The sequence below is a fragment of the Pinus tabuliformis genome, chromosome 7, assembly GCF_031772625.1.
Source record: "Pinus tabuliformis cultivar Carrire ecotype Pingquan chromosome 7, CPIR1, whole genome shotgun sequence".
In the NCBI taxonomy this organism is placed as follows: Eukaryota; Viridiplantae; Streptophyta; class Pinopsida; order Pinales; family Pinaceae; genus Pinus; species Pinus tabuliformis.
In genome coordinates, this window is record NC_142293.1 from 1,067,354,398 (window position 1) to 1,067,369,162 (window position 14,765).

Here is a 14,765-nt window from a genome sequence, read left to right on the forward strand (position 1 = left end):
ATGATAGAAAAGCCATTTTCTATAGAGCTGAAAATAAGTATCAACTCACTAAAGATGGAATAGAATATATTGTAAGAGCTCAAAAACTCAAAAATAACTACGGTCTCATAAACTCAGGGCAGATGAAAAGAATTGTAAATTCATGCAAGCAATTTTTACTAATGGTTGTAAAGGAAAAGAACCCTGATAAGACCAATGTATTTGAAGGTTGTGATGCTAAACAGAAAGCTGATTTAGATAAAGTTGTTTCAGAATATGATATCCTATTTCAAAAACCTAAAGGTCTGCCACCCAAAAGGGAAATAGTACATGATATTCATTTGCAGCAAGATGCTCCATTGCCTAACATCAGAATGTATAGGTTATCCGCTTTAGAGAATGCAAAGATAAAGAAGTAGGTACAAGAGCTACTCGATAAAGGGTTCATAATACCAAGCACATCACCATGTGGATCTCCAATCGTACTCGTGAGAAAGAAAGATGGTTCGTGGAGGATGTGCATTGATTACAGAGCACTGAATAAAATAACTATCAAGAATCGTTATCCTCTTCCTCGCATTGATGATCTATTAGATCAGTTGAAAGAAGAAGTTTACTTTTCCAAGTTGGACTTGCATAGTGGCTATCATCAGGTCAAAATTGCAGCACAAGATGCATGGAAGACTACTTTCAAGACAAAGCAAGGGTTGTATGAATGGCTGGTTATGCCTTTTGGTTTAACTAATGCTCCTGCCACTCTCATGAGAGTTATGAATGATGTACTCTGACCTTTTATTGATGATTTTGTAATTGTATATTTAGATGACATTCTTGTTTTCAGTAAAACATGGGAAGTACATTTGAAGCATGTAAAGCAGACTTTAGATGTTTTGAAAAGAGAAAATCTCTATGTGAAGTTATCAAAATGTGAATTTTACAAAACATATTTAAATTATTTGGGTCATATTGTAGGGTGTGGTGAACTAAACATAGATCCCTCTAAGGTCGTTGTGAACTGGCCTAAACCCAAATTTGCTACAGAAATTAGGAGTTTCCTAGGAGCAACACAGTATTGGAGAAAGTTTATTGCTAACTTTTCCTTGATTGCAACTCCCTTACATGCTTTAACAGGATTGAACAAGGTGTTTCAGTGGGGAGGCAAACAACAGAAGGCCTTCGACACCTTAAAATAAAAAATTAGTACAGCACCAGTACTAGCACTACCAGATCTTCAATGACCATTTGAGATTGAAACAGATGCCAGTGACTATGCCATGGGAGCAGTGTTGATGCAATATGGTAAACCCATATTCTATCATTCAGAGACATTTAATTCTGCAGTAGTTAATTATCCCACATATGATAAATAATTGTATGCATTAGTGCAGAGTGTGAAAAAATGGAAACACTAGCTATTGGGCAAGAAACAACTATACATACAGATCATCAACCACTTCAATATTTGCACTCACAAACTAAATTGCAGCAATCAAGACATTACAGGTGGATGGGTTTTCTATAGCAATTTCATCTTGTCATCAGATATAAGAAGGGCATACACAATAAGGTTGTAGATATGCTATCAAGACCAATCATAACTGCATCTACTATACTTAAGCATAACTCAGTATTGCATGAAAGCTACATTGAACAATATGCTCAAGATGTAGATTTTAAAGATGTATATGCAACTTTAAGTCATGGAAAATAGGTAGAAGAATTGGATTATCATGTTAAGGACCAGCTCTTATATCATTTGGGAAAGTTATGCATTCTTCAAACTGAAAGAGTTAACATAATCCGAGAAGCACATACTTCTCTAATATCAGGTCATTTTGGTGTAAGTATAACAGTTGCACAGTTGCAAAGGTTCTGTTCTTGGCCAAGAATGCATGAAACATTTTCTATATATATTAAAGGGTGTACCATGTGTGCTACAAGCAAGCCCAATAATAGAAAATTAGGCTTGTACACTCCACTTCCAATTCCTTCTTGTCCTTGGGAAAGTGTTTCCATGGACTTTGTTTGGGGATTGCCAAAATCTAGAAAAGGTCATGATTATTTATATGTTATTGTGGATAGGTTCAGCAAAATGTGTATTTTGATACCTTGTAACAAGCAAGTTACAGTTGAACAAACATCAAAGTTGTTCTTTCAACATGTATGGGTTTATTTTGGGTTACCCACTTCTACTGTATCAGATCGAGATTCTTGATTTGTTGGGAAGTTTGGTCAAGTCTATGGGAGTTGATGGACACCAGATTGAAGAAGAGCACTACATTTCACCGACAAATAAATGGCCAAATAGAGGTGGTCAACGGGACAGTGATCTAGCTGCTCAGGGGCTATTGTAGCAAGCATACCAAGCTTTGGGATGAACATTTGTGTTATGTGCAACATGCTTACAACCGTGCCAAGCACTCTTCTACACAAAGATCGCCTTTTGAGAGTTGTTTTGGTTTTACACCAAAGTCTCCCTGGGATTTTGTCTTTAGTAAAGACATAGCAATTGATGGACACAGTGATGTGGACAAAGCAACCAAGTTCATTGAACAGATCCAAGAAATTCACTAGGTAGTGCAAGAATAGCTGGAAAGAAGCCAGGCCAAGTACAAGGCAAGGCATGACAAGCATCAAATTGAGCATAGCTTCCAAGTTGGTGATCAAGTCTGGCTGTACATCAGTAAAGACAAAATGCAAGGTGAAGGTAAGAAGCTGAAACCAATAAGGTATCAACCTTTCAAGATACTTGAGAAAATTGGTGAAAATGCTTTTTGCCTTGATTTTCCAGCTTATATGCATATCTATTCAGTCATTAATGCAAAGAACTTGAGACTATATGAACTTTCATTGATTGAAGATCCCAAAGAGCAAAGTTAGTTGCCTTCTATTGATGATCTGTTTCCTGAATATCTCAATGAGTTGCAAGAAGACACAGTTCTGGACAGGAAGGTGAGAACTACGTGCAGAGGGGATGTTGAGTACCTGAGAATTGGACTCAAAGGTTCAAAACCAAGCAGTGAAAAATGGATAGAGATTGGACAAGTGAGGAAGTTGTATCCTCACTTGATCGATGCTTAAAAACCAATTTTTGGTGGTCCAGAAGCTTTTTCAGTGGGAAGGAATGATCCAAAATGGATCCTAAAAACCCTCTAAGTCTTCAAAAAATCAAAAAAATATCACAAAGGATGAAATTTTAAAAATGGCGGATTACACTATCGGGCCTAAAAAACATGAAGAAACAGTGAGAAATAGAGCTATCGGAGGCTTGAACAACAATGCAAAGGAGCCATCGGATATGGCCGATCAACGGTCCAGATCTGATCAGCATATCACAATCAGAGATGGCAAGCGGAGACTATTAGAGGCTACCATATAAAAGTTGCGACAACGATCAGCGCAAGTCAACGAGGATTGTCGATCAAGTGTGTAGATCGACGGCCCAGGTTAACTCGCAAGATCGTATCGGCAAAATACAAGGGAGCACTTATCAAAGGCCCGGGGACTATGCAACATGTCATTGCGATATCGAAATATCGCATCAGAGCGATACAAAGGAGTGGGGTCGATACAAATTCAACTTGTGATAGCCAGACCCGACAGGGTTATGGATGCAATTTAATATATTTTGAGTTCCGTAAAAAGGATTTTTACTATGTAAATTCACATTTTCATTAAATAAACGAAAACCAAAGGAAATGCGAATGGAGCAATAAAATGGACTTGAAAGGGTTTATACAGGTAGCGATATATATTTTGAGTTTCGTAATGAGTGGGATTTCGAGCGGGTGGTAAGTGGTAAGCGGTAAACGGTATTGGATGGGCTTCGGCCGAGCCCATGCATTGGCCGCCACATGAGTCAGCGCCGGAGAGAGAAAGCCACTTTTTCGGGAAGGTAATTTCCGAGCACATAAGCCACATTAAATTAAATTCTAATCCTAAATTAAATTTTTTTTATTAATTGATTAATACTAATTAATTGTAATTATGTTATTAAATTATTACAATTTTAATTCAAAAATATTAAACAAAATTTAATAATTAAAATATTATTATATAATACTTATATTATAATCCAAATTAAATTAAAATTATTATATGGATTAACATTAAAAAATATAATATAATTATAATATTATATTATACTTTTATATTTTAAACAAGCCATTGAAATCAACCATAATATAAAGTGATAATGGAGGTGAGGAGGGGCGAGGGCATGGAGTTATAAGGAGACTTACATGAGTTTATGGAGGGATAAGGTGGAGTGAGGTGGAGTGAAGTAAGGTGAGGTGGAGGTTTGGTAGCGTCACGATGTTAGGAGGTATAAGGAGGTGGAAAAACTTTATACTAAAACGTATTCTACCCCATTGCATTTCTCCAATCGCAAATCAAAAAACGTTTGAATTAAGGAGCTTAAGAAAATTATGATATGTGGTATCGCGATATCACAAAATTTTATCACAAACTTTTTGGAAGGAAGAGAAAAGATGTGAACTGGGGTCCACGTGAATTAATGGTCCTACAAAGTGGACCTCAGCCATTTTGTGATTTTGGGGTACTGGGCTTGGAATTTTTTTTTATAATAATAAATTGGAGTAAATTACCAAGATCTCGAAACGCGTTTTAATCCGTTGTACAACTTAGCTGGGTCATTTTGTTGGATAGTTAGTGAAAAATGAAAATATGTTAGTAAAAACTAAATAAGGGTCAATATTTATAATGAATGACTATTGACCTTAATTAGCGATGAAAAATCGATATTTTATACATTTTCTTACATTTTTAGTCTAGGTGAGAAAACGATCAAACTTCAAATGAGTTGCATTTACAAACCAGTGGACCAAATGAGTCGAAACAAGTATCAACGAAAATCTTGTGAAAAGTCGGATTGAATAAAACAATCAAAACATAAATCCAATGAAAATGAAAAAATAATAAAATTGTAAGACAATTATCTTAAATTAAAATCATAAAAGATGCTTAGCAAACAATTAATGGAAAGGGTCCAAATTATTTCAAATAATGGAAGGTGTTGGGTTTTCCCTACAACAATGGCGACATACTAGGGAGAACCAGTTATCTATGGTTAAGTATAATAAACTTTAATTTATCCAAAGGTTAAAAATAATGGAGTTTACAAAATCCCCTAACATCAAAATATTTCCATACCTCCGACATAAAATAGATTAAGCAATATGAGTTTGTAAAGATAAGTACTCAAAGAAGACTAGAGTAAAAGTCATGAAACCAAATTTGGGAGAAATTGTTTCAAAACTACATGATATAAAAATAGGAGAAGGTAGAGATAAGAGTTTTTGATAAAGCATATATCCATTTTATGGTTGTCTCTGACATCGCTTCACTGCCAGTGAACGTTCATATCACTGACGAGTTTACTTGTATTTCCCATGCTTCCTCATTAATCACCCTTTTGATAAGTGTATTTGCAATCTTGTATTTTATGATATATTTGAGTGCAAGAGGTTGGATGGTAATAGAGATTTATGTTTAATGGACATAATACTTTGATAATGTTTGCTCTAAATTCTTTCCCTGCAGCTATCAATCAGAAGCTTTTATGTGGAGGGGTGCGAGGGATTCATTGTGTTAAACTCAAATCAATTCTTTTCTTGAAAAAGTAAACTCAATCACCTAGAAGGATGGGTGTTCCTCCATGAAAAATATTTAAAGCAAGAGGAATTATGGTTCCATAAAGATATGCCTTTAATGATAAATGAAATTCACTAATATATGCAGAGTTAAGATTTCCCCCTGTATGTCAACCGTTGTTGAATAAGAAAGGTCCTTTCACATATATCATGGTAGAGTCACCAAAATCAAAACACAAATGAAAAAAAAGAAAGGAAAAGAATTCCTAAAATAAAGTAAGAAAAGAAATCAACAATCAAAAATAAAAATGAAGAAAGTGAAAGGTGAAAGAAAAATCCAAATGTTTAAAAGATAAACTCCAACAAGATAGTTTATAGCAATGTCTCAACGAGGCGATGTAAAAGAAAATAATCATGTGAATGTTCTTTCTTTTGTTGAGATTTAGATAAATTTTATCTTGCAGAGTTAAAAGAATTTTGGTTTCTGATAGTAGTGATGATAGATAATATACTAAATGTGAAGTCTCTTTCTGCTGCAAACTTTCTTGTTTCCAAGAAAAACCTGCAAAAAGAATCTTAACCATTTCCTAATAAAACAAATGCTTAAGGAAATAGTTAAAGGTTCATAAACTCCCCAATTTAGCTGATTCAATGAGGATCATTACTACTTCTTTCAAGAATCTTAGAGAAAACTGAAAAAATAGAATGAACTTCAAAACTGATCTGGTAGAGGCACAAAAGGTTGATGAAGACTTGTAAAAATAGAGTTTAGGATCAACAAAATTAAAAACAAAACTGAAACCAAAAGAAACTAAATGAAATTAAATGAAATTGGGCGCATGAAACTTACCATTGGAGAATTGCATTTAATCTTACCTGAGAGGTATCATCTCTCTATTACTAGCTAACTTCTTCCTTTAATTAGAATTAAAAGCATGAAGAAGTCGAGCTAACTGTAATTTTATAAGCCCAAAATCATCATTTATTAAATATATAGTAAAGCGAGTAGTAAAATAAGAGGGAAACGTTTCGTGTTCAAGGAATTGAAAATAAACCAAATCCATCAGAAATAAAAATGAAGATATACTTCTTAATGAATCGCAGCCATGAATGTTCTTATAATATTGTAAGTTTCATATCAACTCCATGATTTTCATAAATTGTTCAGAATTAAGACCAAATCGAAAATAATGAAATACAAAAGTATAGATGGGGATGTATTGCATTTCTCATATTAAATATAGAGTGATATATTAAAACCTAAATATAAGAGAAATAAAAAATGGTTTAGCCATGTTCCAAATTTCTTATGAATTTCTAAATTACCACAATGGCCACCCAAACGTGCCTTAAATTCCTTTATACAGGACAACGCCTCATCGGATGTTTCACATCACAAGTTTCTTTCCCATGCATAACTTCAAACTGCAATATTCACCTTTTTCCGATATGTGATTGAGTGTTACTCAATAGTTAGAAGATAATGGGAGAGAAGCATAAATCATAGTTTATCGCATCAGAGGATCTTAAGCCAAAGAATCATTTGAATTTTGTGATGAGATATAAGTGTTGCAATGGTAAGGTTGTGTTATGAGCATATGAAATGGGAAATTGCAATGGAGTGTTTGCAATATCGGAGAATAATCATAACAGATATTGGAGTAGTTAGGAAAAGGAAATATCAATATTATTCTTGCAATATGCGGGAACGTGATAGATGACGTGGCTCATTGGTGAGACCGACTTTGGATTTATAAGAGATTGGTGATCGGAAGTTTTGAGTACGGGATGTAACCTCTTTGATATGCCGATATGTTATAAATAATGGACTCAATCATTTAATTATAAAGATTTAATTTCATATTGGATCTAGGACATCTGAACTTTTAAACATGTGCATAAACCGAAATTGTAATTTATGCACAGACGCGATATCTGTCATAACTGGATTTAAATGTTGTATCGGGTCCGGGACATAAAAACTTTTAAACATATAACCCAAGCAAAATTATGATGGATGTGATATATTTAAAGACTGGATTTAAATGTTATATCAGGTCTAACGTTGTATGGTAATCGCAATATTGGTGAAGTCAATTATCAGAGATTGCTTATTCGAGATATAGGAGAAATTTAAAGTATGCTCATTTGATAACCATTGATATGCGAAATGCAATATGAGATGTGGAATTTTGTAGGTTAGAAAACTTCTTAAGGTATTAAATTCAAAAGAAAGAAACCAAGTTAATTTTTCGTTTTAACAAAATCATTTTTAATAGATATCGGAAATATTGGATAAGGGAATACGTTTATTAGAGCTTTTTCAAATGATGAGAATTATGCTATTAAAGTGCTCCGATATGAGTCTTATAATAATATTTTTAAAGGCCTATTGGGGTTTTAATGAATGAAATCAAAATTAAAAATGTTCAAATTCTGATAAATAACCAATAATATTTCCCTGAATATGTTACAGATTTGAACAGGTCTAGTTGCTTGCTTACCTTAAGTCTCCATAATCAATTCGATGAACACCTGTAAGAGAAAGAGAATAGAAATAAGAAATAACCTTTGAAAAAAGGAAAACTAACAATAGATGACATTGAACATATAAACACATACCTGGAAGAAAATTGACTCTAAATTTACCTCTTGAATCTTCAAATTCCCCCAAATTTTCTCAAAATTTGAATATGTTAAACCTCACCTACTAATTTAATCTAAAATGCTAAGTAATGTATTTTCAGATTACATCCACCTATAATTTACATCGGAAGATGAGAGTGGTGAAATGCGCTCATTTTCATAAATACTTATGAATCCAAAATTGTCATGCTATAGAAAATTCTTCGAATTTATTCATATATATGATTAATGTGATGTTTTTTAAAACAAGACAATTAAGGACTTCACAAATATGCATGATCTAATTATTCAAGAGCTTCTAAAATGTTTTATGCCTCTTATCTTAAAATGAAATGGAATGCCCAGAAGAAGTCAAATTCATTACTTGCTTTATTGAATATATGAAATAATGAAATAGGTGTTAAAAGAAAAGAAATATAATCTAAATTAATCTATTCCTACTTCAAACTTAATTAAGGAAACATGACTAGGTATAGTCATACTTCCAATGTAACCACTCTCTCATTTTAATTGTTGCATGTATGTACAGGTCAAACATTAGTAATAAACATACAAATATAATTAAACTAAGAAAGCGAAATTTGAAAGTCGAATGTACATTAATTGCTAACAAATGTACAAAAACAACTTAATTACCTTCTCTTGAAATTCTCTTTCCAACTGAATTTCAGTTGGATCATAGAAATCTGGATGGATTTCCACTATTGATTAGGAGATGTTTAAAAGAGAAGATGACATGCTAGATTGTGGAAATGAACTTTTAAATACAATGGTCTGCATAAATTTGATAGTGTTATGTGCAAGTGTTAAAATATTAACAATATTCCATGAAGGAAAGCTTTCCAAATATTTTTCAAAGGGGTCTACGAAACATGGATGGAAATTTGTTAAATACGATGGAAGATTATTAATTAAATCATATTGTTGGTCATATTGTGAAAATACACGCTCTTGTTCACACTTCTTTTGAGAAGATAAAAGTAATTGATAAGAAATGAACATCAGTTGGAATTGGAAGAGAAATAGTTCTTGATGTTCATGATTAGAATGTGAAACCTCATTTTCCCATTTAGGTAGCACATCAATTGAATGTTCAATACTAATTTGCTCAATATGCCAACATAAAGTATCTAAAAATTGAAAACTAAAAACAGAAAACAAATCTGAAATTAAAGAAAATAAGTGAAGGAAAAATAGTAAAATCAAATCATATTTTACACTAGTGTTACAATTATTGTTACAGCACAATTGGGACCGACTTAAAACAATTTCCTTTTCACAAGGTTTGGTCAAGATAATAGAATTCGAATGATTGCTAATACAAGCTTGTGAATTTGAAAGAGAGTCACGACTATGAATATGAATGGGAGCTTGATCGTCATATAAATCATAGGTTGGGGTTTCTTGAATGCTAAAATCATGAGTATAATTAATTGTCTGAAAATGAGAACTGTTTGAAACAATTTATGAATTAGATTGTTCTTTATTTTCACATGTAATCCAACTTTGATCATAAGGATTCAATTGAGAATGAGATGAATCAATATCATCAATGTCAAAGTAACTATAATAAATAACCTCGTGACATTCGTTAGAATTCTATTCAATCTCATCCAATGTATCAAAATAAGAAGGAATATGAAGCACATGTTTATTAATGATAGAAGAATGATCAATAATTAATTCTCTATCTTGATAAAAATTAATTGGCAATTCATTAAGATCAGCCTCTCTGTTTTCTGAAATATTATTGATGTTAAGAGGGTATGAATTGCAATCAGAAAAAATATCAGGATAAAGGGAAAAATGAGAATCAGAAGCAATGGATTTAAAAATGTCTCTATTTGAGAATTTTGTGCATTCTATTCATTGTAAATTTCAGATTTGAGATCATTCATTTGTATACTTGTTCTTTCTTGAAGAATGTTGCTTTGTTGTCCTGAATTTTGCATTTTCTCATCATAAAAGAGTTCAAAAATTTGTACAACAGATTGGGTGTTATTGGGAATGTTAATCACTGCTTGTACTCGCTGATTTAAGCTCTGATCTTCTGAATCTGACGTTCACTAATTTTTGGATTTCACAGCGATATGTTCTTCAAGATTATTGCTAGTATCTTGTTGCATTTGAATAGAAAAAATTTCCAAGCTTTGGGATTAAGATTCACTGGCATCTGAAGGTGCATCAAGTTCATTATCAATATTATAGGAAGTGTGCACTAAATGAAGGAATTGATTGTACATAATAGAGGTGACTTCATCATCATTTGTTTGTATATCCATATTGGAATTCTCAATTGTGTTAATGTAATTGGAAGGGGTTGAGCAAAGCTTGAAATAATTTCACATGGATTATGAATCGGGGGGAGAGAGAAAATATGTTCATAGAAATCTAATAATTCCTCTTTCGTAAGTTTTTCTTCAATTTTAAATTCTAAATAATTTAAATGAAACCTTATAGTAAAATCAATCAAAGATTCATTTTCGAATATTTGTAAATCTTCAAAATTGTCGTGTAGCTATTTGTAGTTATCGCTGTCAAATTTACAAAGGAACATTATAACAAATTGATCCCAGTTGTGAATTGAGGCAACTGTAAGTGATTGATACCCGCTTCTGGCTTTTTTTGTGAATGTAACAGTAATAATCCTGCATAAAATGCCTTCATCAATATCATGAAAACTATAATTTGGAATTTTTTAATAAATTGAAAGGCGTGATTAAAAGCATAAGAACTTCTCTTACTATTAGACTTTATCTGATATCACTTTAGGTGGAGTATTGGAAGATGCACGTCCATAAATACAACTCCAAATTTGAAGTTTAAGAGGAACCATTATAATAAAAATAAGATGTTAGAATACAAAGACTCCAATAGACAAGAAGTTTCAGGCCTTCCTTCTAGTGCAAAAATGTTGAAGCCTCAAAATTCGTTGCAATAACATGGGGGATGACCACCCGATCTTGACCTTAAAGCAACTCCTTTTCCGTTTGGAATGGTGGATCCGACTGTTTTAACTAGGTCCAGTTACCTTTTCTCAATCTCTAAAATGGCTTAAAATATTACTTTCATCCACCAATGGAGAAGAGTCATCAGATCAGCCCTCTTGCTCATCAGGAAAGAAAGTGATCCTTAAGCTGATCTGGGGCTCAGCCAAGCCACAACTAAAGCTTGCCTCTTTGTGAAGAGGAATTTTAGAAATGTGAAATTAATCTAAATGAAAAATTATTATAAAATGCAAGAAAAAGTAACTAAAGACTAATCCTATCTCAATTAGGTAGATATAGATCTAGCCCAACCGAGAGAAAGATATTTAAATTATTGAGATTTAAATATATCTGGCTTATGATAAATACCAAACTAACGAAGTAATTCAATTAACTGACATTATGAATATCAAGTCACATTGTATTAAGAGACATCTTGACTGAAATAATCAACTAACAACATTTAGGAAGAAGTTCACAAAATGATATTGATTGTTTAATCAATAATTCAAATAACTAAACAATAATATGAGGAAGAATTTCACAACATATTACTATTTGTTAAACCAATATTAAAAGACAGATTTCTGAGTAAATAGTTACTCAGAAATCAAAATTCAACCCATAAGAGAATAGATACATACTAACATATGATTGAGACAAGTTACTTGTACAGACAAAAGTGCACGAATATGAATGAAATGACACATTCCTAACATCATAAAATGAAACTAGTATTTAAAACAATAGTATTAGAAATACTAATTTATTGAATCCATTTCTTTGGCTCTAGTCTCCAATAGTCCTATACAATCTTTGAACTTCTTCTATTACAACAAGAGTTGCAGTAGTGCAAGCTTTGTTCTCCATACAAAATTTAGAATGCAAAAGAAAAATCCTCAATAATCCCTAGATCTGATATTTTTCTCTCCTCCCACCTACAACTCTAAATTATTCTTATAGAATTGCTTTTAAAATTTTAGAATTACAGAGGAGAGAAGCCCCTTATTGCATTCTAGAATCTATTATTTATAATAGTTTCAAAAGAATTCTTAACAAGAAAGTTTGTTGAAGAAGAAATATTCTCAATCAATTTTTTATTGGCTCAAAATTCTATTTTTCAATTGTTGTAGCATTCTCATTGATTGAGATCTTTTTTCTCCTCATCTCTTCAACTATTTTCCTACAAAATGAAATCAAAACAAAATTCAAATGCAAAAATAAAATCACAATGCCAAATTTGGAATTAAAACAAATTTAATCAAATTAAATTAAATAAATAATTGGAAATAAGATATGATCTTTGTATTGATGCATGTGATGATTTAATTGGCCAAGGATATCCTCGACGAATGGATTTGCATTCATAAGAGGCTTGCACAAATCAAAATGCAGAAAATAAAACTCAGAAAAAATATTTTTATTTAAAAATTTAGAGCTTGATATTTTTCTAGATATTAGACCCACGATATGATCAAATATGTTAATGCAATCTCCTCATAAATGTTATGCATGAATTTATCTTTCCAATGAGCCGTCGTGGGCCTCATTTGGCCAAGTAAAACTCAATCTATGAGTCTCTGAAGTTGATGTGTCAAATCTGGCAAAATTCTGGAAATTTTGATGCGTGGGCCAAAAAACAAAATTGATTAATTAAATTTCAATCCTAAATTAAATTACTATTATTAATTGATTAATACTAATTCATTGTCATTATATTATTAATTTATTACAATTTTAATTAAATAAAATTAAACAAAATTTAATAATTAAAATATTATTATATAATATTTATATTATAATATGAATTATATTAAAATTATAATATGGATTATAATTATATAATATAATATAATATAATATTTTAATATTTTAAACAAACCATTGAAATCAACCATAATATAAAGTGATAATGGAGGTGAGGAGAGGTGAGAGCATGGAGTTATAAGGAGACTTACGTGAGTTTATGAAGGGATAAGGTGGAGTGAGGTGGAAGGAAGTGTGGTGAGGTGAGGTGGAGGGTGGGTGAGGTGATGATGTCGAGAGGTATAAGGAGGTGGAAAAGCTTATATTAAAACCTTTTCTATCCCATCACATTTCTCTAATCACAAATCCAAAAACATTTGAATTAAGGAGCTTAAGAAAATTGTGATATGTGATGCGATATCACAAAAAATTTGGAAGGAAGAGAAGAGATGGGAAGTGGGACCATGTGAATTAATGGTCCTACAATTTGGACTTTATCCATTTTGTAATTTTGCAGTTCTGAGCTTGGAAATTTGTTTTATAATAATAAATTGGAGTAAATTACGAAGATCCTGAAACGCGTTTTAATTCATTGTACAACTTAGCTGGGTCATTTTGTAGTACAGTTAGTGAAAAATGAAAGAATATTAGTAAAAAACTAAATAAGAGTCAATATTTACAATGAATGACTATTGAACTTAATTAGCTACGAAAAATCAAGATTTTATACATTTATTTATATTTTTAGTCGAGGCAAGAAAATGATCAAACTTTAAAGGAGTGTCATTTACTAACTAGTTGACCAAATGAGTTGAAACAAATATCGATGGAAAGCTTGTAAAAATTGAGATTCAATAAAACAATCAAAACATAAATCCAACGCAAATGATAAAATGATAAAATTGTAAGACAATTAACTTAAATGAAAATCATAAAAGATGCTTAGCCAAAAATGAATGGAAAGTGTCCCCATTATTTCAAATAATGTGTTTTCCCTACAACAGTGAGCGAGCAGTCAAACCCTGCCGACCCCAAACATTAACATATCAAAGCAAATATATATATATATATATATATATATATATATATATATATATATATATATATATATATTACCAGACCGTTACAATTGTTTACCATATTAAATTTATTAACCACCAACTGTTGGAGTCACAGTTACTAGGATTGTTGGCGCATATGTAACCGCGAGTGTACATTACTAACCACCAACCATAAAAAGACCACGCGCCATTTTATTTGGGGGTCAGTGGGGTTAGAACCCCTGACCACCCATCTCAACACTTAGTTCCAAACCAATATGCCTAAACGACTATGTCGTATAGTTCACCCATTCACTTATATAAGAACTCATTCACCCATTCGAGCCAAGCTGACCATGGAGGAGCAAAGCAGAACCTAGAGTGGCCAGGAGGGTCAGAAACTTGAGCTAGGGAATGTCTTGGATGCTAAAATGATTCTCTTGAGGGCCATACGTGTGAGTGTCAAATTTTGACAAGTTTATTGTCATTTTTGTGCATTTTCTCACCAAGAGTCCAACCGTGTAGTCCATTTCCCCATCTAAGCAAAAAAAATTCAGGCATCCAACATCAAGGAATCTTTTTAGAATCTTGTGGAATCTCAAAGATTCCCTCATGGGCTGTTTTTTTATAAAGGCAGAATGATGCCAACTTTATAGTCATTTTTCACAAAATTTTGCAAGGATCATAGTTGTGTCCTCATAACATTCATTCAAGCAAGAGATTTTTTGGCCATCTTTGGGAATGAATCTTTGTGG